The sequence below is a fragment of the Budorcas taxicolor genome, chromosome 16, assembly GCF_023091745.1.
Source record: "Budorcas taxicolor isolate Tak-1 chromosome 16, Takin1.1, whole genome shotgun sequence".
Classification (NCBI taxonomy): domain Eukaryota; kingdom Metazoa; phylum Chordata; class Mammalia; order Artiodactyla; family Bovidae; genus Budorcas; species Budorcas taxicolor.
In genome coordinates, this window is record NC_068925.1 from 66,942,064 (window position 1) to 66,964,261 (window position 22,198).

Genomic DNA, 22,198 nt, shown 5'->3' on the forward strand with positions numbered 1-22,198 from the left:
TGCATGCCCTCCTCCAGGGGGTCTTCCCGACCCAGGGATCGAACCCAGGTCTTCTGCATTACAGGCAGATTCTTTACCGTCTGAGCCACCAGGGAAGACCAAAATGACTTAGCCATTTTTTTTAATGTGGTATTATCTTTAACTAAGTACAAAGTTTGTACTTTTCCAGTCATGTCACCCAGGGATCATTTTATCCACTGCTCTATTTGGCTTCTAGTCTCTTGCCTCTCTCCTCAGCAATGGTAAGGCAGATACCCTTTCCACAGGGAAGGGAGTCCCATGGTTTGTTGCCTTTGCCAATAATGAAAATTTTTGAGAACCAGGTGGCAAAGCTGTGGCCACTGGCATCTTTCACATGAACTACGTTGAAAGAACCAGGATGTCTCTCCTGATTGGTGACCACACCAGTTCTTCTCAGGTTAGCACCTCCAGTCACCATGCACCAGTGTCAAATTTGATTAAATCAGTACTCTTTCCAGTCTCCAGGCCCGAATGGTGTCATTCACCTTGATGAGGGAATCGAGGGTAGCGGATGGTGCAAGCATTATGGGTCACCAGATAAGGGATTCCTTTTGTCCCCACAAAGATCTTTCCCACTTTGCCTAGCTTGTACCTTGCCTCCTCAGGTGTAATACAATGAACAGCAAAGCAACCACTGGTGTCATAGATCAGGTGAAAATTCTCTCCAGAAATTTTTCTCTGATGACATCCATAAAACCAGCAGGGTAAATTATGTTGGTGCAGACCTTGCTATCACTCTTAATGAAATTCTGCATACGGATCTTCTCTATTTCATCTCCTATTGGGGCATACTTGAGTCTGTTCCTTAGGAAAATGATTAGGGGCAAACATTCCCTAGTTTGTGGGGACTGGTAGATGGACAAGGAGCAAACACACCACTCAGTTTATCCAGCATCGAAAGCTTTGGAGCTGATGTGGGCTTCAGGTGCTTCTCGGGAGCACAAGCTGTGGCTGCTCTAGGCACTGGGCAGGAAAAAGAGCTGACTTAGTTTTATTATTGCTTTTTTGTTCTCTACAGACAATGTATCCTTTATTGCCTGAACCAAGGACAGATCCTTCTCACAGCATCTCCCCAAAACTCTTTGCACTCACAAATAGCGTGAGTAGGACAGAGAGGTCCAGATTTCTATGCCTTATGTTTGAAAGAAGGTATTCTTCCACACTGGCATAATTTTTTGAACCCAGTTAAAACTGTCTTCATCCACACTGCCTTAAATTCCTTTTCTTATTTTGACATTGCACCAATTATCATTTCATTTAAGTTGTAAATGATAAAGCTATCACTTTTAAACACCTTAAGGTGGATCAATTTAATCAGATTACATTCTCCTAAAATTTAGCCAACATTAGCTCACTGTAAGAATAACAGTTCTGAAGAAGAAAGAGTGTGAGGGCCTTTGAAATACATTTTGTTAGTCTGCTTCCAAACTGGGCCAGTTAGAATCTTGCCCAGGATTTCTCTATTGTGGCTACTGAAAAAGAACTGTTGGGTTGCCCCAGTGGCTCAGTGGTGGAGAATCCACCTACCAGTGCAGGAGAGACAGGTTCGATCCCTGATCCAGGGAGATCCAGCGTTCTGTGGAGCAACTAAGCTCATGCACCACAAACATTGAGCCTGGACCCTAGAGCCCAGGAGCTGCCGCTGCTGAAGTCCACATGCCCTGGAGCCTGTGCTCTGCAACAAGAGAAGCTATAGAGACTCAGGCAACGTGACCAGAGAGCAGCCCAGGCAGCCACGAGGAGCCAATGCATTAATAAAACATTTTTAAAGGAAAACAACTGCTCCCTTTCCCCTTGGGCTGATAAACTGGTAAGTCATGAATCTTGAGCTGCTCTGTTCAGTTCAGTTCAGTGGCTCAGTTATGTCCGACTCTTTGTGACCCCATGAATCGCAGCATGCCAGGCCTCCCTGTCCATCACCAACTCCCGGAGTCCACCCAAACCCATGTCCATCGAGTCGATGATTCCATCCAACCATCTCGTCCTCTGTCATCCCTTTCTCCTCCCGCCCTCAATCTTTCCCAGAATCAGGGTCTTTTCAAATGAGTCAGCTCTTCACATCAAGTGGCCAAAGTATTGGAGTTGCAGCTTCAGCATCAGTCCTTCCAATGAACACCCAGGACTGATCTCCTTTAGGATGGACTGGTTGGATCTCCTTGAAGTCCAAGGGACTCTCAAGAGTCTTCTCCAACACCACAATTCAAAAGCATCAATTCTTTGGCACTCAGCTTTCTTTATAGTCAAACTGTCATATCCATACATGACCACTGGAAAAACTATAGCCTTGACTAGATGGGCCTTTGTTGGCAAAGTAATGTCTCTGCTTTTGAATATGCTATCTAGGTTGGTCATAACTTTCCTTCCAAGGAGTAAGCGTCTTAATTTCGTGGCTGCTGTCACCATCTGCAGTGATTTTGAAGCCCAGAAAAATAAAGTCAGCCACTGTTTCTACTGTTTCCCCATCTATTTCCCATGAAGTGATGGGACCAGATGCCATGATCTTCGTTTTCTGAATATTGAGCTTTAAGCCAACTTTTTTCACTCTTCTCTTTTACTTTCATCAAGAGGCTCTTTAGCTCTTCTTCACTTTCTGCCATAAGAATGGTGTCATCTGCATATCTGAGGTTATTGATATTTCTCCCAGCAATCTTGATTCCAGCTTGTGCTTCCTCCAGCCCAGTGTTTCTCATGATGTACTCTGCATATAAGTTAAATAAGCAGGGTGACAATATACTGCCTTGACATACTACTTTTCCTGTTTGGAACCAGTCTGTTGTTCCATGTCCAGTTCTAACTGTTGCTTCCTGACCTGCATACGGGTTTCTCAAAAGGCAGGTCAGGTGATCTGAATTCCCATCTCTTTCAGAATTTCCAGTTTATTGTGATCCACACAGTCAAAGGCTTTGGCATAGTCAATAAAGCAGCTAGTGAACATTTGTTCACCAGAAGGAGAGCCTCTGATTGAAACAAAAGAGTTCTCTGATGACATTCTATTAGTTGAGTTCTGGCTTTCCCAGTTACATGAAACAGTAAATAATCCCCCCCCCCTTTTTTTGTGAAGTTTGAATTGGGTTTCTGTCTTCCTTTCCAACCAAAAACATTTTGACCAATATATATTGCTTTACATATAGTACTTGTATGCAAGATTAAAACATTCTGTAGCTATACTAAATCTCTTTATATAAATGATTAAAACAAATATAAATAGACATTGCTTTCTATGAGTGATTTGTAGCCTATGCCAACAAATGGCAGTTAGCACAATATATAATAATTTGCTTTACTTTTCTTAATCATTTTTCATTCTCTACAGTCATGTTTAAAAGTGATTTATTTTCATTCTAGACACTTGATTAATGATTGGCTCTCTATGTACACTAATTCCAATTCAAATTTAAAGTCATCTGTCTCAAATATTGGCAAGAGAATTAGCAGTCCTGTACGTGTTACTACCTGAATGTTTACAATTTTAGTTCCTTATTGATCTCACTTTTCAAAAAATTAGATTCATAAAATTTTAAATTTTAGTGTAAGTCGGGCTGCAATTAAATTTGGAAGTATGGCAGAATTTGGATTAGAGCTAAATCAGATTGGCAGGAGTTCTGCAGCCTTAATGGCTATGTTTTACATGGTGCTATTAAAGTTATAGCCACATAAATTATGTCACTTAATCCTAGAAGTCTTGGAAATTAACCATGGTAAGAGGGAGCCCAGTGTTGATAAACTAAGCAGTACCAAGAAGACTGTTGTGAAAGTATCAGTAGAAAAGCAGATGGAAAACAAGGATAGCATTAATGTTATAGGTTTTCTGTTTGTCTGTTGAGACTTATGTGCTAGAACCTTGATGGCTATGACTTGGCCTCCGATGCCTGGAACAGTCCCAGGCTTATGGTCAGCACTCAAAAAGAGCTTGTTGAATGAATGAATGATGTTCTTCAGTAGATACAAATCTTTGATGCAACAAGATTTTTCCTGTAATTACTGTAGGTTATCAGACTGATCCAGAAGGAATTTCAGGTATTCTCTTCTCCAGGCTTCCTCATTTTAATACTGAAGGAACTGAGATCAGAAGAGGTAAATGTTTGTTCAGAACAAACATGGGGTAATTAATCAGTTAACAAACATTTATGGAGTATTCACTGCTGATGAATATTTGGAACTGTTTCAGATAATGGGAATACAGCAGAGCATAAGACAGCCTGAGGCTCTGACATCAAGAGTTTACATTCAGAGTGATGACTGAGTGATCAGTGAGTAAATGAGATTTCCGTTCCTTATAAGTGATGCTATAAAATGCTAGTATAGAATATTGTGGTGGAGAATAACAGAACATGGGGAAAGACACAGCTGATTTAGTAGATTACTCAGCACAGAATCTCTAAGAATTCTCATTTGAGCCAAGCCATGAGTGACGAGGACACATTTATTCAAATATATTTATGCATATATGCATATATGCACATTTATGTGTGTATTTTATGCAAATATAGAGGAAGAGGATTCCAAGCGCAGGTGCAAATGTTCTAACGTGGAAACAAGCTTGGTGTGCTTGATGGAAAGAAAAACAGCCATAGTGCTTCTGCTGGAATGAAAAGGGCAGGAAATGAACAGAGATGAGGTTTGGTGGGCAAATACCACACCCTGTAGAACCCTGTGTATCAGGAAGAGAAGAAGTTGGGTTTTATTACAGAGGGTGATGAGACCCCAATATAAGTTTTGCAGAGAGAAGTCACATAATCTAATTTTCATTTTAGCCATTTGCAGTGACATGGATGGAACCTAAACATTGTCATATGGAGTGAAGTTAGTCAGAAGAGAAAAACAAATAGAGTATATTAACATATATGTGCAGAATCTAGAAAAATCTAGAATCTAGAACCTGTTTGTAAAGCACAGAGACACAGACATAGACAGCAAATGTATGGACAACTAGGGGGGTGAACTGAGAGGTCGGGATTGACCTATATACACTATTGAGACTGTGTATAAAGTAGATAACTCATGAGAGCCTACTATATAGCTCAGGGAACTCTACTCAGTGCTTTGTGGTGACCTAAATGGGAAGGAAATCCAAAAAAGAGGCGATATATGTATATGTATAGGGGATTCATTTTGCTGTACAGTAGAAACTAAAGCAACATTGTAAAGCAACTAGACTCCAATTTTTAAAAATTAATTAAAATTTAAAAAACAAAAATTGAAGGAAAAAAATAAGATTAATGAAGAAAAGAAAAATCACTGAGACTGCTATATGGAGAAAGGATCAGACTGAAAAAGACAGGAAGCTGGGACTGATTGGAACATTGTCTTAGTAGTTCAGGCTAAATGGTGGTCACTTGGGCAAGGGTGTAGCAGTGAAGAAGGGAGCAGTAGCCAGACTCAAGACATACTTTATAAGTACTACAGGACTTGTTGATAATTGCTTGTGAGCAGTTGGACAAATGAAGATGAAAATGGTAGATGACCATGACCGTGGGAAGAATAAACTGGGAGGAAGGGAGAAATAATTAGTTCTGCTTAAGATATGTCAAGGGCTTCCCTGGTGGCTCAGACCATAAAGAATATGCCTGCAATGCAGAAGACCCAGGAGATGTGGGTTCAAACCCTGGGTCTGGACGATCGCCTGAAGTAGGAAATGGCAACTCACTCTAGTATTCTTGCCTGGAAAATTCCATGGACAGAGGAGCCTGGCAGGCTACAGTCCATGGGGTCGCAAAGAATCAGGCACGACTGAACAACGAACAGACATGTTAACTTTGACATTTTTATTAAACACTTATAAGGAAATGCTGAAAGGTAGCTGGATAAATAAGTCTAGAACTCAAGACAGAGGTCAGGAAAAGAGGTATGGACTTGAAAGTCGTTTGTGAAGAGATGATACTTAAAGCCATGGCGGTAGGGAAGAGTAAGGTTGAAAACACAGAGGCTTGCAAGAGGTCTGCTGGAGGAGGAGGAGCCAGAAAAGATGCTAAGAAAGAGCTCTCAGACCAGTCAGGGGAAAATCAGATGAGTTTGGCTTCATGGACATCTACACAACCAACCTTAACAGGAACTGTCTCTTATAGATGTGGGGTTGGGAGAATGGAGGAATGAAAGCCTGACTGAAGTGCATTATGGCACGAATGAGAGGCAGGACAAAAAGGAAGCAAGCTAAACATGGCTTTCAGAAATTTTTCTGTTGAGTGGGGAAGATAAATGGAGTGGTGATTGGTGGGGGATGGAGGAGCGAGAGAGAGATTAGACGGCTAGTGCAGCCAATGCAGTGGAAAGAAGCTGATGATACATAAGTGCAAGGGGATAACTGAAGATACACAGCTGTGTGAAAGGATTGGCTTTCGCGCTTGACTGGGGCAAGGATGCTTTACCCGCTATGACTCAAGGGAAATGCAGATGCTGAGTTTCAGATGCCGGTGGGCTGCAGGATTTGGTAAGGAGTTGAGGCAGTTCTTGGCCAGTTCTATCAGAGTTGTATTCAATTTTCTCAAATCCCATTCTGGAGTATAACCACACAGCCTCCAATAGAAAATAATGTCATATTTCTTGTATTGGACACAATAACTGAAACTGTTGATAGAGGTGACTCCTACTTCAGTTAATTTGCAGCATGAAAAATATTCTGCAAATCTGTTATGTTCAATGGTACAAAAATGTCTTTTATCTAATTAAATGGGATTCTTATAGCGCTAAGCGTGTCTTGAGGACAATATAGAAGAGACAAAGCCCTCAATTTTTTGTTTGAATAAAGGAGGAAAGTCAGTCAACACATGGAAAATGTGAAGGGAATCTGGGTCCTAGAAATCACGTTGAACCACTGATACCGTCAACTCTGGAACAGCCCTACCTCAGATTTCTTGTTGTGTAAGTGTAAGTGTGCTGACTGTTGCAGATGTTTTTTAGTATTTTATTGGAGCAACAGGTAGCCATCTGGAAAAAATAAAATAAAGCTCAAACTTTATGCAAAATCAACTTCATATAAATGAAACTGTAATTTTAAAAGTACTGGACAAAGCATCAGACAGAGGAGCCTGGCAGGCTACAGTCCATAGGGTGGCAAAGAGTCAGACACAACCTAGCAACTAAACACGCTTGAGCTCACATGGGACGTTTATGCCATAGAAAACTAGGCAAAGGTTAAAAGAGAAACAGAAAGCAATTTATGTTTGAAAAAAGAGAAAGATCTCTAGGATACATTTTTAAGGGGGGGAAGAAAGATATGAAATGGGTCACATAGCAGCCTACCATTTATGTAAAAAGAGAGAAAAACTGATAATATACAAAAGTTTATTGGTTGTCTTTCGGAGCAGGGGGAGTAGGTAGTTGGCAGATGAGATCTGGAGAGAGCTTTTTTACTACATATCCTTTTCAGTTCAGTTCAATTCAGTTGCTCAGTCTTGTCCGACTCTTTGCAAACCCATGGACTGCAGCATGCCAGGCCTCCCTGTCAGTCACCAGCTCCCAGAGTTTACTCAAACTCATGTCCATTGAGTCAGTGATGCCATCCCACCATCTCATCCTCTGTCAGCTCCTTCTCCTCCCACCTTCAATCTTTCCCAGCATCAGGGTCTTTTCAAATGAGTCAGTTCTTTGCATCAGGTGGCCAAACGATTGGAGTTTCAGCTTCAACATTAGTCCTTCCAATGAATATTTAGGACTGATTTCCTTTAGGATGGACTGGTTGGATCTTCTTGCCATCCAAGGGACTCTCCAGAGTCTTCTCCAACACCACAGTTCAAAAGCATCAGTTCTTTAACACTAAGCTTTCTTTATAGTCCAACTCTCACATCCATACATGACTGCTGGAAAAACCAGAGCCTTGACTAGACACAGACCTTGGTTGGCAAAGTAATGTCTCTGCTTTTTGATATCCTTTTATGCCTTTAAATTTTTGAATCATGTAAGAGCATTGCCTACTTTTTTAATAAAATAAAATATGACTCCATATATATTATAGTAATGTCTCAGTGTTTTAGGACTTTTTTTTTTTTTTGATTCCCTATAAGATAGGTAGTTCAGAGAGTTCTGAAGTCAGGCTTTCTGGGTTCAAACTCTGATTCCACCAGCAACCTTAAGTAATCTACTTAACTTCTCTGCGCTTTAGCTTTCCTATTTTCCAAGATGGGGATCATTTTGAGAACTGAAGGACAGAATGCTTGCACTGTTTAGCCCAATGCTGGACCCAGAATAAGGCCACACCAAAGGGTAATGAGCATCATTTCTAATTTGCTGTGAATATCAAAGCAGCAGAAATTTTAAAGCAAAAACTGTTCTCCTAAGTCTGAATTTTGTTATTCTGTGAAATGTAAGTAATTTAAACTGGTCCATTTAACAAATGGAACATGATGGATGGATAATAAAAATGCCAACACTAATAGCTGGCAAATATTTTCTCATTAAGACATTTTTTTCATCATCTATTGTTCTCGTTTTCTCTCTTTCACTATGTTGTGTTTTTCTTAAGCTGTAAAATATTATTTACAAAATGCTTGCTGACAACAGCATTATCCTTTCCACAATCAAATATGAAACTATCAGTAGAACCCTGAACCTACCTCTTTCCATGCTGTTTTTTGCGTGTCAGCAGTTCTGGTCACCCTATCATCTCCTGTGAGGCCCTGAAGAACAAAGACCACAGTAAGTGATCACTGTCATTTCCCCGGTACCTGCCACGATGCCTGGAGCATAAAGGCATTCAGTAAAGTGTTGTTGAATGAATGGACAAATGAATGAATGTATACTTGTGTTCATGAGAGAAAATGGAGGGAAAGTAATCCTCTTTCTACTTCTGCAGGCTTGCACAGCCAAAAGAAAGTGAGTGAGATGCTAAGGTTCATGGAAAGTTCAGCAACAAAGAAAGAGGTTTCGTCTTCTTATCCAGTTCCTGAGCTCAATGAGTTCACGTTGCTTAGAGATTCTCTCTGGTTGCAGTTCTGAAAACTATTGTAGGACAAGTGAAGAAAACATTTATGGACTACCTACTGTGTATGAGGTACTGTATTAGACACTTCAACACATTGTTTAAACCTCTCAACAATAAGAAGAGGTAAATGTTATGCCTACTTTGTAGATAAGAAAGGGGTTATCTTCTAAAGGAGGTACACAAACTATTCAATCATAGAAATTAGCCAATCCTAAAACATTCCATCTATAGCTCAATAGCCTGAACTCTGCCTATCTAATTTCAGAATTAACTACAGTATCTTTCTCAAGCAAATGTTCTAACTTGGAAGCCAAACTGTCGGGTAAGGTAAAAATAATACAGCCATACCTCTATACATATTTCTGATCACTTTTAAAGTAAAAATATTTAGCTCTAAGATAGCTGCTCAAAAGGTACTTGCAACAAAGTAGTCTGGAATTCCACTAGGACTTAGCTTGGTAGATTTCTCTTTGACTTACTATCTAGACATTTTGTGGGGGAAATTAAGAGACACAGTGAATGATTATACTATTGCTTTTTATCATCTCTTGCTGATGAATATAACCACTAGGGTAGCTGATGATTAAATTTTAAGTGTCAATTTGGCTAGGCTATGGTATCCAGATGTTTGGTCAAATGGTCTAAATATTGCTGTGGAGGTGTTCTGTAAATGTAATTAACATCTATAATCAGTGCACACATGCGTGTAAGTTGCTTCACTTGTGTCCAGCTCTGTGACTCTATGGACTATAGCCTGCCAGGCTTCCCTGTCCATGGGATTCTCCAGGCAAGAATACTGGAGTGGGTTGCCATGCCCTCTTCCAGCAGATCTTCCCCACCCAGGGATAAAGTAAAGGAGATTACTCTCAATGAAGTGGATGGGCCTCATTCAAATAACTAAAAGCCTTAACAGCAAAAATTAAGGATTTCTGGAAAGGAAGGAATTCTGAGTCAAGACTAATATAGAAATCTTTTCAGGATTACCAAGCTGCTGGCCTGCCCTGTGAGTTTTAAACATACCAGTCCCCATAATCAATTCCTTAAAATTAAATATCTTTATATTTATTTACATAAATATAAAGTAATTTGGGAGAAGAGCATTCATAATGCTCAGCTGTAAGAATCAAAACATTCAAAAATTAATTTGCATTTTCAGCAGCACCATGAGGCTTATGGGATTTTAGTTCCCCAACCAGGGATTGAACCCTGGCCACATAGTAAAAGCACCAAATCCTAACCACTGGACAGCCAGGGAATTCCCTAAATACTTTCTGTTTATCAGAAGTTACACTGATATCTTTTACGCTTTGGGAGTGAAATATTCATATGGGGGCTGTAGCATTGTGATTTATAAGAAGAAATATATATTTGGTCTTCATCCCCATTTCTGGTACAGAGCTCCTAAAACCCCTGAAATTTCATAAATGTGAGAATGATAAAAATGTCTTTTTTATGTTAATGAGTGGAGAGGGTGCGAGGCAAGGGGGGTTGGTTGCCAGGGAAAGCCAACCACAAGGGGAGAGGGGCTGGAGGTTGAACCAGTTGCCATTGGCCAACGATTTAATTAGCCATACCTATGTAACAAAGTTTCCATGAAAACCCAAATAGACCGGGTTCAGAGAGTTTGCAGGGGCTGGAAGACTGGTGCTCGAACAGGGCATGGAAGATTTGTGCCCTTACCACATGCCTGCCTTCTGGCTATTCCTGATTGGTACCCTTTTATCATCTACCAATGATCTGGTAAGTAAATTGTTTCTGTGAGACACTCTGGCAAACTAATTCAACCCAAGAAGAGAGTAGAGGGAACCTTTGATTTTCAGCTAGTTGGTCAGAAGTACAGGTAACAACCTAGACTTGAGATGGGCATCTAAACTAGGGAGTGGGGACAGATAGTCTTGTCAGACTGACCCCTAACCTGCAGACTCTGTCTCCAGGTAGATCGGTTCAGTTTACTTCAGTTGCTCAGTCTTGTTCAACTCTTTGCAACCCCATGGACTGCAGCACGCCAGGCTTCCCTGTCCATCACCAGCTCCCAGAGCTTGCTCAAACTCATGTCCATCGAGTCAGTGATGCCGTCCAACCATCTCATCCTTTGTCATCCCCTTCTCCTCCTGCCCTCAATCTTTCCCAGCATCAGGGTCTTTTCAAATGAGTCAGCTCTTCTCATCAGGTGGCCAAAGTATTGGAGTTTCAGCTTCAACATCAGTCCTTCGAATGAACACTCAGGACTGATCTCCTTTAGGATGGACTGGCTGGACTCCTTGCAGTCCAAGGGACTCTCAAGAGCCTTCTCCAACACCACAGTTCAAAAGCATCAATTCTTCGGTGCTCAGCTTTCTTTATAGTCCAATTCTCACATCCATACATGACTACTAGAAAAATATATGGGTTTTAATATATAATTCATTTCCAGTTCTAATATATATTTATAAGTTGTGTTTCTCTGGAGGATTGTGACTGATATAGAAGCTATGCTATTTGCAACAGATCAAAAATAAGCTAGTATTAAGAAGACTGAAATAATGAGGAGTCTGAGTCTCTTACTGGCTAACATTTATTCAGAAACGTTAATTCCAAATCTGCTTTGAAGTCCTACAGTCTCTAATTATAGTATAAAAAGACCCATCATTTTTAAAAAGTAAAATTAATTGCAGGTCATTTTAATTTTTAAAACACATGTGATTTATTTAAACACTCTGAAGCACTACTTTTGGGATACCATAGGATTTTTCTTTCACTCCTTGGGTTTTATCCAGGTTGTATTACGATATCCATCTTTAGACGTGCCCCTAAGCTTTTAAACTTTAGTAAGTTTAAAATCACTAAAATATGAAATAAGAACTATCAGGAAAGTAACTGGAGCAGCCACACACACCAAAAAAAAAAAACAAAAAAAAAATTGGAGGTAAACACCGCAATGCTCTGAGCAATTAGGGGACAGTCACTTAGCAATATTGAACAGAAAAGAGAGAATAAAGCACAAAGTGAACAGACTTTTCTGAAAAGTGTTTGAATCTCAAGTGTTGAAAACATGCATTTGGGACTTCCCTGGCAGTTCAGTGGTTGGGACTTCATCTTCCGGTGTGGGGAATGTAGCTTCAGTCCCTGGTTGGGGAGCTGTGGTCCCATCTGTCTCGAAGCCAAGGAGTCAAGGCATGGGGTGAAGCGGTGTTATGGCAAATTCAGTGGATGCTTTAAGAATGGTCCATATTGAAAGAATATTTTTTTTTTTAACAAAAGCATGTTGAAAAGTAAAAGAAAAAATGTCTAATTCTCTCAAGTTTATAGAGGGAGACACCGTAGGTCTTTAAGGAGCACCTATCATGGACCAGAGTCCTGGCTGGGAGTTGGACACAGCTCTCCCATCAACAAACATTAGAGTCTAGTGGAGGAGACTGTCAGACATGTAAACAAACAATTGCAATGTATTGCAACGTGCTTTGTGAAATGATTTCATTTACGCTGATTTGGGATAAAACTTTCTGTAGGCAGGAAAGACAGAAGAATGACTGCACTAAAGAGAGAGAGATTGCAAAGAGAAGGTAAGAGCCTTTCAAAGAAGGTGAACTTTCACCCAGCTCTTGAGGTAGACAGGGCGCGTCATTTGACAGTGAAGAGAAAAAGGATCAAATCTCTCCAGGCAGGAGATTTCCAAAGGCACAGACTTCAAGTTAGGGCCAGACTAGCAGCCTAACTTTGCTGTAGGGTATGTGGTGGGGCATTGCACAAGGTAAAGTAAGAAAAGATAGGAGTTACTGAGAGCCTGGAAATGGGGGAAAGGGGAAGACACCTGGATGTTTGGTTTGGGAAACATTGCTGTAGAAAACAGAAGGCTGGAGACAGACTGGACGAACTGCTTTGGGAGGAAGAAGATGAGCTGAGTAGGGGAATGATGAGATTGAAGATCTGTTGGAATGTCCAGGTGGAAATTTCGAGTAATCACAATAACCCAGGTCTGCCACTTGGGAGAGAGATTAGGCTAAAAATATAGGTTTAGTCCTCATTAGCAAACTAAATGAGATTCCCCAGAGGAAGAGGGCCGGATGATGATAGGCGAGAACCAAGGACCAAAACTGCTGAATCCTAATATTTCAGAGGCAGATGAAAAGAACAGCCCTGCAGGATGCTGCAAAAGGTCAAGGAGCTATTATTGTGCTGTTTGGTTTTAATGTGGCAAATTATATATGACACAAAACACACCATATTAACCACTGTTAAGTGCACAGTTTAGTGGCATTAATTACGTCTACCACACTACGCAAACCATCACAGCTATTTCTGAAACTTTTTCATTACTCCAAACAGAAACCCTATAACCTTTATGTAATAATTCTCCATTGCCCCTAACCCAAGCCCCTGATAACTTCTAGATGACTTTCTGTCTCTAAATTTAACTGCTCTATATACCACATATAACTGGAATCATACAATATTGTCCCTTTGTGTCTTATTTATTTCACTTAGCATTGTCTCAAGTTTCATTCATGCTTCATTCCTTTTTATATATTTTGAGTTTGTATGCGCACTTATGTCTGACTCTTTAGCCCACCAGGCTGCTCCGTCCATGGGATTTTCCATGCAAGAATACTGGAGTGGGTTGCCATTTCCTTCTCCAGGGGGTATTCCCGATCCAGGAATCGAAACTGTGTCTCCTGTGTCTCCTGCATCAGAGGAGCTGATTCTTTACCCACTGAGCCATTTTATATGTTGTGCCTTTTTAAAAATCAGGAAATAGAAGCAGAGAGAATAGTCATTAAGGGCATACTAGGGTTATTATTAAGGCTTACCCACTGGGGCTTGTCAGAGGGAGAAAGAAAGGAGATAAATCAACTGAGAGGCCAGAACTGAAAGTCAAGTGCAAAAACCACGATGAACTATGAACTCTGTGGTAGGGCAGACAGACATATGGAGGTTGGAGGTTGCTGGGGATATCTTCATCCAAGAACCGGGGAGCAAAGTGTATCTGGACTGATGCATGAACCCAACACAATATTCCCTTCTTCTGATGGGAAGGCCTGGTGGGAATTAGTTCTGTCTGAACAGTTCCACAGGCCCTGGGTGGAGGGTTAAGGGGTCGGGTGGGAGCTGTGACTCACAGTTCAGTTCAGTTCAGTCACTCAGTCATGTCTGACTCTTTGCGACCCCATGAATCGCAGCATGCCAGGCCTCCCTGTCCATCACCAACTCCCGGAGTTCACTCAGACTCACGTCCATCAAGTCGGTGAAGACATCCAGCCATCTCATCCTCTGACATCCCATTCTCCTCCTGCCCCCAATCCCTCCCAGCATCAGAGTCTTTTCCAATGAGTCAACTCTTCACATGAGGTGGCCAAAGTACTGGAGTTTCCGCTTTAGCATCATTCCTTCCAAAGAAATCCCAGGGCTGATATCCTTCAGAATGGACTTGTTGGATCTCCTTGCAGTCCAAGAGACTCTCAAGAGTCTTCTCCAACACCACAGTTCAAAAGCATCAATTCTTCGGCGCTCAGCTTTCTTCACAGTCCAACTCTCACATCCATACATGACCACTGGAAAAACCATAGCCTTGACTAGATGGACCCTTGTTGGCAAAGTAATGTCTCTGTTTTTGAATATGCTATCTATGTTGGTCACAACTTTTCTTCCAAGGAGTAAGTGTCTTTTAATTTCATGGCTGCAGTCACCATCTGCAGTGATTTTGGGGCCCAAAAAAATAAAGTCTGACCCTGTTTCCACTGTATCCCCATCTATTTCCCATGAAGGGATGGGACCGGATGCCATGATCTTCCTTTTCTGAATGTTGAGCTTTAAGCCAACTTTTTCACTCTCCTCTTTCACTTTCATCAAGAGGCTTTTTAGTTCCTCTTCACTTTCTGCCATAAGGGTGGTGTCATCTACATATATGAGGTTATTGATATTTCTCCCGGCAATCTTGATTCCAGCTTGTGTTTCTTCCAGCCCAGCGTTTCTCATGATATACTCTGCATAGAAGTTAAATAAGCAGGGTGACAATATATGGCCTTGACATACTCCTTTTCCTATTTGGAACCAGTCTGTTGTTCCATGTCCAGTTCTAACTGTTGCTTCCTGACCTGCATATAGGTTTCTCAAGAGGCAGGTCAGGTGGTCTGATATTCCGATCTCTTTCAGAATTTTCCACAGTTTCTTGTGATCCACACAGTTAAAGGTTTTGGCATAGTCAATAAAGCAGAAATAGATGTTTTTCTGGAACTATCTTGCTTTTTCCATGATCCAACAGATGTTGGCAATTTGATCCCTGGTTCCTCTGCCTTTTCTAAAACCAGCTTGAACATCCGGAAATTCACGGTTCACGTATTGCTGAAGCCTGGCTTGGAGAATTTTGAACATTACTTTACTAGCGTGTGAGATGAGTACAATTGTGCGGTAGTTTGAGCATTCTTTGGCGTTGCCTTTCTTTGGGATTGGGATGAAAACTGACCTTTTCCAGTCCTGTGGCCACTGCTGAGTTTTCCAAATTTGCTGGCATATTGAGTGCAGCATTTTCACAGCATCATCTTTCAGGATTTGAAATAGCTCAACTGGAATTCCATCACCTCCACTAGCTTTGTTCATAGTGATGCTTTCTAAGTCCCACTTGACTTCACATTCCAGGATGTCTGACTCACAGTTACTATCTAAAGAAAAGTAAAGTGCATGAGTCAGAGAAGAACATTAAAAAAACAGGTCATCAAGCAAAGTTAGAGAGAGGAGCTGAAGGGCAGCTCAAGCCAGGTGAAAGAGGAATATGCAGATGGAATGAGTGAAATAGTCAGAAGCTAACATCAGAGGCTAAGTTCTATTAACAGAAGCCTTGTATGAGTAGGGCAGCTTCATTGAAAAGTGCTAGGACTGGAAAGACACAATGAGAGTGAATTCAAATGAAATAAATAATTGAAGAAAAATGAATCAGAATGTGCAGGGCCATATTCTCCAAATATCTGCACCAGATAATTGGGGCACCTATATATCACTCCTGGTTACCTCCCGTTAATATTTTTGTCCCCAAAGGTTAAAAGTTAGCAATGCAATTTCTAATACTCCAAAAAAGTTATCCTGCTGCTGCTGCTAAGTCACTTCAGTCGTGTCTGACTCTGTGTGACCCCATAGACGGCAGCCCACCAGGCTCCCCCGTCCCTGGGATTCTCCAGGCAAGAACACTGGAGTGGGTTACCATTTCCTTCTCCAATGCATGAAAGTGAAAAGTGAAAGGGAAGTTACTCCGTTCGCAATCCCATGGACCGCAGCCTACCAGGCTCCTCTGTCCATGGGATTTTCCAGGCAAGAGTACTGGAGTGGGGTGCCATCGCCTTCTCCGTTTAATTCTTATGGATGAACATTATAAATATTTCATCACTCATTTTATTACATTATTGGTTGAGAGTTAAATTTCTTCTTATATAACATTTATGTCAAATAATGTAAATTTGTCACACAGCAAATGTGATCACTGAGCTTCTAAATCCAGAAATTTACCAATTTTGCTGGAAAATGAAGCCAAAGAATTATAGTAGACTATAAAAAGGAATACCGTCCCTGGTGGCTCAGATAGTGAAGCCTCTGCCTACAATGCGGGAGACCCAGGTTCAATCCCTGGGTTGGGAAGATTGCCTGGAGAAGGAAATGGCCACCCACGCCAGTATTCTTGCCTGGAAAATCCCTTGGATGGAAGAACCTGGTAGGCTATAGTCCATGGGGTTGCAAAGAGTCGAACACGACTGAGAGACTTCACTTTCACTTTCATAGAAGGACTGACCCAGACTTGCCTGTGAGTGTCTGGGAGTCTCCAGCAGAGGTGTGGGTCAGTGGTGGCCTGCTGCAGGGCTGGGGGCACTGAGTGTAGCAGTACATGCATGGGATCTTTTGAAGGAGGTCGCCATTATTTTCATTACCTCCACCATAGTTTGGCCCCAGGTAAACAGCAGGGAGGGAACACAGCCACACCCATCAATAGAAAATTGGATTAAAGATTTACTGAACATGGCCCCACCCAACAGAACAAGACCCAGTTTCCCCCTCAGTCAGTCTATCCCATCAGGAAGCTTCTATAAGCATCTTAACCTTCTCCATCAGAGGGCAGACAGACTGGAAACCACCATCACAGGAAACTAACCAATCTAATCACATGGACCACAACCTTGTCTAACTCAATGAAACTATGAGCCATGCCGTGTAGGGCCACCCAAGATGGACAGGTCATGGTGGAGAGTTCTGACAAAATGTGATCCACTGGGGAAGGGAATGGCAAACCACTTCAGTATTCTTGCCTTGAGAACTCCATGAACAGTATGAAAAGGCAAAAAGATATGACACTGAAAGATGAACTCCCCAGATCAGTAGTTGCCCAATATGCTACTGGAGATCAGTGGAGAAAGAACTCCAGAAAGAATGAGATGGAGCCAAAGCAAAAACAACACCCAGTTGTGGATGTGACTGGTGATGGAAGCAAGGTCCAAAGCTATAAAGAGCAATATTGCATAGGAACCTGGAATGTTAGGTCCATGAATTAAGGCAAATTGGAAGTGGTCAAACAGGAGATGGCAAGAGTGAACGTCGACATTCTAGGAATTAGCGAACTAAAATGGACTGGAATGGGTGAATTTAACTCAGATGACCATTATATCTACTACTGCGGGCAGGAATCCCTTAGGAGAAATGGAGTAGCCATCATGGTCAACAATAGAGTCCGAAATGCAGTACTTGGATGCAATCTCAAAAACAACAGAATGATCTCTGTTCATTTCCAAGGCAAACCATTCAATATCACGGGAATCCGTTTATGCCCTCATCAATAATGCTAAAGAAGCTGAGGTTGAATGGTTCTATGAAGACCTACAAGGCCTTCTAGAACTAATACCCCAAAAAAGATGTCCTTTTCATTATAGGGGACTGGAATGCAAAAGTAGAAAGTCAAGAAACACCTGGAGTAACAGGCAAATTTGGCCTTGAAGTACAGAATGAAGCAGAGCAAAGGCTAATAGAGTTTTCTAAAGAGAACACACTTGGTCATAGCAAGCACCCTCTTCCAACAACACAAGAGAAGACTGTGTACATGGACATCACCAGATGGTCAACACCAAAATCATATTGACTATACCCTTTGCAGTCAAAGGTGGAGAAGCTCTATATAGTCAGCAAAAACAAGACCAGGAGCTGACTGTGGCTCGGATCATGAACTCCTTTTTGCCAAATTCAGACTTAAATTGAAGAAAGTAGGGAAAACCACTAGACCATTCAGGTATGACCTAAATCAAATCCTTTATGATTGTACAGTGGAAGTGAGAAATAGATTCAAGGGATCAGATCTGATAGACAGAGTGCCTGAAGAACTATGGACAGAGGTTTGCGACATTGTACAGGAGGCAGTGATCAAGACCATCCCCAAGAAAAAGAAATGCAAAAAGGCAAAATGGTTGTCTGAAGAGGCCTTATAAATACTGAGAAAAGAAGGGAAGCTAAAGGCAAAGGAGAAAAGGAAATATATACTTATTTGAATGCAGAATCCCAAAGAATATCAAGGAGAGATAAGAAAGCATTCCTCAATGATCATTGCAAAGAAATAGAGGAAAACAATATAATGGGAAAGACTAGAGATCGCTTCAAGAAAATTAGAGATACCAAGGAAACATTTCATGCAAAGATGGGCTCAATAAAGGACAGCAATGCTATGGACCTAACAGAAGCAGAATATATTAAAAAGAGGTGGCAAGAAGATCTTGATGACCCAGATAACCATGATGGTGTGATCACTCACCTAGAGCCAGACATCCCAGAATGTGAAGTCAAGCAGGCCTTAGGAAGAATCACTACAAACAAAGTTAGTGGAGGTGATGGAATTCCAGTTGAGCTGTTTCAAATCCTAAAAGATGATGCTGTGAAAGTGCCACATTCAGTATGCCAGCAAACTTGGAAAACTCAGCTGTGGCCACAGGACTGGAAAAGGTTAATTTCATTCCAATCCCAAAGAAAGGCAAGGCCAAAGAATGCTCAAACAACCACACAATTGCACTCATCTCACACGCTAGCAAAGTAATGATCAAAATTCTCCAAGCCAGGCTTAACAGTACATGAATCGCGAACTTCCAGATGTTCAAGCTGGTTTTAGAAAAGGCAGAGGAACCAGAGATCAAAATTGCCAACATCTGTTGGATTATTGAAAAAGCAAGAGAGTTCCAGAAAAACATCTACTTCTGCTTTATTGACTATGCCAAAGCCTTTGACTGTGTGGATCACAAGAAACTGTGGAAAATTCTGAAAGAGATGGGAATACCAGACCACCCGACCTGCCTCTTGAGAAATCTGTATTCAGGTCAAGAAGCAACAGTTAGAACTGGACATGGAACAACAGATTGCTTCCAAATAGGGAAAGGAGTACGTCAAGGCTGTATATTGTCACCCTGCTTATTCAACTTATATGCAGAGTACCTCATGAGAAATGCATGGAAGAAGCACAAGCTGGAATCAATATTTCCAGGAGAAATATCAACAACCTCAGATATGCAGATGACACCATCCTTATGGCAGAAAGTGAAGAAGAACTAAAGAGCCTTTTGATGAAAGTGAAAGAGGAGAATGAAAAAGTTGGCTTAAAGCTCAACATTCAGAAAAGGAAGATCATGGCATCTGGTCCCATCCCTTCATGGGAAATAGATGGGGAAACAGTGGAAACAGTGACGGACTTTATTTTTTGGGGCTCCAAAATCACTGCAGATGGTGACTGCAGCCATGAAATTAAAAGATGTTTACTCCTTGGAAGAAAAGTTATGACCAACCTAGAGAGCATATTAAAAAGCAAAGACATTACTTTGCCAACCAAGGTCCGTCTAGTCAAGGCTATGGTTTTTCCAGTAGCCATGTATGGATGTGAGAATTGGACTATAAAGAAAGCTGAGCACCAAAGAATTGATGCTTTTGAACTGTGGTGTTGGAGAAGACTCTTGAGTGGCCCTTGAATGGCAAGGAGATCCAACCGGCCAATCCTAAAGGAAATCAGTCCTGAATATTCTTTGGAAGGACTGATGCTGAAGCAGAAACTCCAATACTTTGGCAATCTGATGCAAATGATGCTGGGAAAGATTGAAGGCGGGAGGAGAAGGAGACGACAGAGGATGAGATGTTTGGATGGCATCACCAACTCAAGGGATGTGAGTTTGAGTAAACTCCAGGGGTTGGTGATGGACATGGAAGCCTGGCCTGCTGCAGTCCAAGGGGTCGCAAAGAGTCGGACACAGCTGAGCAACTGAACTGAACTGATGGAAGATCTGAATAACATTAACAAATAAAATGTAATTGCCATGTACAGAACACTGGACCCAACAACCATCGACTACCTGTTATTGGGTTCACCAAAAAGTGCGTTCAGGTTTTTCCATACTATGTTATGGTGAAAAACCAGGACACAATTTTGGCTAACCCAATATTTTTCTAAGACACAAGAAACATTTACAAATATTCTCCGTATACTGGGCCATAAAGCAAGTCATCATGGCTTCCCTGGTGGCTCAGAGGTTAAAGCGTCTGCCTCCAATGCGGGAGACCTGGGTTCAATCCCTGGGTTGGGAAGATCCCCTGGAGAAGGAAATGGCAACCCACTCCAGTATTCTTGCCTGGAGAATCCCATGGACGGAGGAGCCTGGTAGGCCACAGTCCACGGGGTCGCAAACAATCGGACACGACTGAGAGACTTCACTTTACTTCATGAATTTCAAAAGACTGAAATCATATATGGCTATGCTAGAAATCAATAATTTAAAATGATAACTAGCAATTAAGAAATATACTTCTAAATAACTCATGGGTCAAAAAAGAAATAGATATGGAAATTTTTAAATGCCATGAATCAAAACTTAGAGGATACTTCTAAGTTTCCAAAAGAAAATTTATAGATTTAATTGCAAAAATTATAAAATTTAAATTGCTGAAAATGTATGAACTAAGCAGTCTTCTCAAGATGTTGGAAAAAATTTCAGCAAAATAAACCCAAACAAGGAGAAGGGAGAACATAATAAAGTAAATTATAAGGAAAAAATAAGGAAATACAAAATAAAATATAATAGTATCAACAAAGCCATATATTTGTTTGAAAAAAATTAAAAATTGATACACATCTATTGATATGGGTTAAGAAAGAACAAATAAGCATATCAGGATGGAAAAGCAGACACAATTATGGTCACCACAGACATTAGAAAGTTAATAAAATTATTCTACCAAAGCAAGGCAACAGATAATTCAGGAACTCACTTTGGTGTAATATGTATCCAACCAAATGGGAAAATCTAAGTTCAGGTGATATAAGTGTACTGTTGGGACTTCCCTGGTGGTTCAAAGGCTAAGACTCTGCAGTCCCAATGCAAGGGCCCCGGGTTCAATCCCTGGTTGGAGAACTAGATCCCGCCTGCTGCAACTAACAGAACCTGCAAGCTACAACGAAGACAGACTATTTCCACATGCCACATCTGAGACATGGTACTGCCAAATAAATAAGTAAGTATTTAATAAATATATACATAAATAAATGTACTCCTTAGGCTCTGGAACTAATACTTTTCTACCTTTACATTTCCTCAAAGTTAAAGAAGTAGCTTCAAGGACATAATTTGTGCATTTGTCTATTTTCTCTTTAAATAGCATCATTAAGCAAAAATTGTACAAAAAAACTCTTCTAAAGGCTAGAAACTTTGTGAAATAAAGGCCAATTGTGAATTTGTAAATAATAAAAATTAATAAGGTAATATTATGAAGAACTTTATGCCAAAAACTTGAAAGTTTAAAAGACATGGGCAAATTCATAAAATACTGCAGAGAATTAAGGCAAAATTTAATTGTGTAAGCATACTAATTTAAGAGGATTCTTTCTCCCAATAACTCTACAAATATGCTGAAGTATTAACTATGAAGTTTAATCAAAGGTAGGAATGCTTTACATACATAAGATATGTCAGCTAGGGTCATCCTGCCCTGAGATAGGGATTGTTGTTGTTGCTGTTTAGTCACTAAGTCGTGTTCAACTCTTTTGCGACCCCATGGACTGTAGCCTGCCAGGCTCCTCTGTCCATGGGATTTCCCAGGCAAGAATACCGGAGTGGGTAGCTATTCCTTCTTCAAGGGATATTCCTGACCCAGGGATCAAATGCAAGTCTCCTGCGTGGCAGGTGGATTCTTTATCACTGAGCCACCCGTTGTCGTTCAGTCCCTCAGTCGTTTCCTACTCTTTGCGGCCCCATAGACTGCAGCACTCCAGGCTTTCCTGTCCTCCACCAT

General features: G+C 41.0%; 1 pseudogene; it reads right to left on the reverse strand.

Moving 5' to 3' along the window:
* Nucleotides 1-202: 202 nt before the first annotated feature.
* LOC128061299 (40S ribosomal protein S4-like) overlaps nt 203-22,198 on the reverse strand; it is a 53,857-nt pseudogene continuing 31,861 nt past the window's right edge.